Genomic DNA, 3,910 nt, shown 5'->3' on the forward strand with positions numbered 1-3,910 from the left:
GGTTGGGTGGATGTGTGGGTGGATGGATGGTAGTACTATAGGGAAGGACAGACAGATGGATGAGTAAGTGGATGGATTGGATGGGTTGGGTGGATAGATGGATAAATGGATAGGTGGGTAGTTGTGTGGAAAGATCGTTGGAGGTATGTTTGGATACTTGGCAAGTTGGTTGGATGGATTCTTTGCTGGGTGGATGGATGCATGAAAAGAAGGAAGGGTGATAGGTTGATGGTAGGCTAGAAGGTTGGAAGGATGGAGATGAGGTGGGTGGATGGATGGTTGGGTGGTTTATTTGTTGGTTAGGTAGATTTACATACATAGATAAATGGATACATGGACAGAGGCACGGAAGGATTGTCACATGGATAGATGTTGGTGGGATAGTTAGATGGATGGATGGATGGATGGGTAGGGAAATTACATATAGGTATAGATACATGGATAAAAGATGGAGGGGTGGAAGGATAGATAGATGGATGGATGGATAGCTGGAGAGATAAATGTATGATAGCTAGATAGGTGGACAGGCAGGAGATACACTGATATTGATACATTTTCCTCTGTGTTGAGATATATTCAATCTATTGATATCCTACATTACAGAGGAAAATTCTGCAATGCAAGCCATCTCTAAACACCCCCAGAAGTGACCATCATGATTTTCCATCACTATACTTCACCACTCGGCTACGGAACGAGGTTCTCTTTTGGCACCAAACCACAAAAAAAGGAATTTTTTGGGAAAAAGAAGAATGCCATGACATAGGGAAATAAAAGGAGTGAAATTCTCCAAGCTGAGGCCACAGTGGCTCCCGTCCTGTCACTTCAGCTGGAAATTCTGGAAGAACTTGCTGCTGTGCCCTTTACACTGTTATCCAACTGGGAAACCGAGTGGAAAAGTAAATATAATAGATCATGTGGGAAAATAAAATAAAATAAATGTAATAAAATAAATGTTATTGGGCGCTAGGCAGGTCATCTGGCTGGAATCCTGGCGTCCACCTCATTAAGATGCCATCTTCCTCCAGCCCATCTTGGACAACCAGGAAAATGAGAGGTTTCTTATTTTTTTTTTCTTTTTTGCTCCTACCATTTGACTGGGAAATCCCCACAGATGTTTATTTTTATTGTTATTTCATAATTACATAAAACTGTATAAATGTGGCATTGGCTTTTGCTGTGACCTCAGGGAACAGAAGGGAAGCAGGTAGGTAAGGAGGGACATAGGAAGGAAGGTAGGTAGCTAGGTAGGTTGGTATGTAGGGAGGTAGGGAGATTGGTAGATGTACAGGGGGATGGGTGGAAGGTCGGATCAGTGGGGGGTGGCTGGATGGGTGGATGGGTGAAGGGTGGGATGGGTGGGTGATGGATGGATTGGTGGGTGGATTGATTGGTGCTTGCGTGAGTGGATGGGTCGTTGGCTGGGTTGTTGTGGGGATGGTTGGATGGAAGGAGGGAGGAATAGATGAAAGGACAGATGGTTGGTGAATGGATGGATGGACAGATAATGGGATTGGTGGGAAGGATGGATTGAAGGATTGTGGTTGGGTAGATGTACAATAAAAAAGAATAAATAAAAAAAGAATAAATAAATTAGATGGATGGATGGGTAGGGAGATTCATATAGGTATAGATACAGTTCATTGATCACATCCGCCATCCCATTCCAGGAACTCTGATTTTATGGTGGATTGCACTGGGCATGGATTCTGGGGCCCAGGCGATGTGGGGGCATGCATTTCACTTTACAACATGATGGGTGCTGAATAGATGGATGATGGGTAAAAAAGTGATTATTTTTTGGTTTATGCAACTTTATGAAGAAAAATAAATCAATTATTAGCAGTGCTATTAGTTGATTCACTCATCCATTAACAACTTGCATCATTTATTCAGTGCTATATTAAAAGTGTATTTGAAGATAGATTAACTAATGGCTCCAAGCCTCCTAACAATTTAAATGAAAACTACCAAATGTTTTGAGACCCTATTTTGAAATACAAAGGGTGTTTTGACTTCAATTTCCATTCTCTGTAGAACATGAACAGGTCATTCCTTATTGACATGAATAAAATACATCACATTTTCTGTTCTGCTGATGCTATAAATTCAATACCAATTCTCCAGCCACATCAGTTATGAGCATGTAACCTCAGATCTCTAACAGTTGGAAGGCTTAAACAAGAATGGATGCTGCTAGGATGTTGTTTCATTTGATGTGACAACTGAGCATCCATCTCCCTCCCCCAGATGGTTTCTTCAGCATGTCTAGAGCAGTGAGGAATAGATTAGTCTCATAATCGAGTTAAGAGTGAAAATATTGGCCACATAATACACATGCTCCATTTTTTAAAAATTTTCTGAATCTTGGGCAGCTGTTCTCTTGTAACTACTTTCCAGTTTCTAAAAGCAGTTATTGTCCAAAGCTGGAAGAACTTAAGTCTTCTCAGATGAGCATGTGAATGAATGGAGGGAGGTAAACAAAATATAAAATTAAAAAAAAAGACGAGGTCTGATAGGGGAGCAGCCTGATAAGTAATCAAAAAAAGGAATAGTAATTTTAAAGTTTATTCCAGCTATAATGCAGGTTATTCTGACTTAAGGTAGCATCACATGGCATACTTCTGACTCCATTCCCGAGATATTCTGTTGTACTTATCTCTGTCTGTTTTATAGATCCGTGCAATCTCTGGCACTAGGGGGTCATCTGGGTTTGGATCACATAGCAAGTGAACAAATGGATAAAAGAACTTTAGAAATAGTTAAAGCAGGAGACCACTGTGACCTTAGAATATCAAGGACAAATGCTGTCATTACTGTTAATATTTGGATGATAAATTCTTATTGTAAATGCAACCTTAGGTGGTTTGAAGGGGGTAGTCTTTAGGAAAATGAATTGTCAAAAAAATACACCGCCTTGATGAATGGGCTGTCATTAGGTCCCCATAATTGTGGCTTGCCAGTGAAACATGTCATCCCCAACTGGACCTGCAGAACATTGTGCTGGAGGGTCACGGGCCAAATCACTAAGCTCCTTATTAATCCATTTCAGCGCCATAGTCTGTGCTTTTGGCCTGGCTCCTCACTATCACGGTGTGTGTTCAAATGGTCCGGCCACAAGTCTTGATTATCCAGGCGGCTGGAGAAGTACTGTATCTTCGTCTCACACCAGCTCTGCCAGGCACAGACGCCCAGCCGGCCCCGGGGCTGGGCTTCCCGGCCCATCCTCCCTTAGCCATCCACACCCACGCGTACAGAGCAAAAAAAGTGATGTTTTAAGAGAAAAAAAAAATGACGTGACATAGGGAAATGAAGGAGTGAAATCTCCAGACTGAGTTCCTGTGGCTCCTGGCCTGTCACTTCAGCTGGAAAATTATGGAAGAACTTGCTGGTGTGCCCTTTACGCTATGTTACCACATTGGGCAACCATGAGGAAAAGTAAATGAAATAGTTCAAGTGGAATAATACAATAAAAAAAGAATAAATGGAAAAATAAACTGTATTGGGCACTAAGCAGGTCATCTGGCCTGGAATCCTGGCGTCCACCTCATTAAGATGCTATCTTCCTCCAGCCCACCTTGGAAAACCAGAAAAATGAGGGGCTTCTTATTTTTTCTTTCTTGCTCCTACCATTTTTCTGGGGAATCCCACAGGTTTTTATACTTTTTATTATTTTTTAAATATATAAAATGGTATAAACATGGCATTGGCTTCTGTGTTGAAGTCTGGGAGTGGAAGGGGAAGCAGGTAGATAAGTAGGGAGGTAGGAAGAAAGGTAGGTAGCTAGATAGGTCGGTGAGTCGGGAGGTAGGGAGATTGGGGAGGGTGGTTGGATGGGTTGGTGCATGAATCGATGGGTGGATGGATGGATGGATGGATGAAGGGATGAAGGAATAGGTGGATGGGTCGG

The 3,910-nt window shown here is 42.0% G+C and overlaps 1 pseudogene; it reads right to left on the minus strand.

Moving 5' to 3' along the window:
• Window positions 1-2,609: 2,609 nt before the first annotated feature.
• Window positions 2,610-3,175, minus strand: LOC125345402 (annotated as a pseudogene).
• Window positions 3,176-3,910: the final 735 nt, after the last annotated feature.

This window comes from Perognathus longimembris, unplaced genomic scaffold (genome assembly GCF_023159225.1).
Source record: "Perognathus longimembris pacificus isolate PPM17 unplaced genomic scaffold, ASM2315922v1 HiC_scaffold_5656, whole genome shotgun sequence".
NCBI lineage: Eukaryota > Metazoa > Chordata > Mammalia > Rodentia > Heteromyidae > Perognathus > Perognathus longimembris.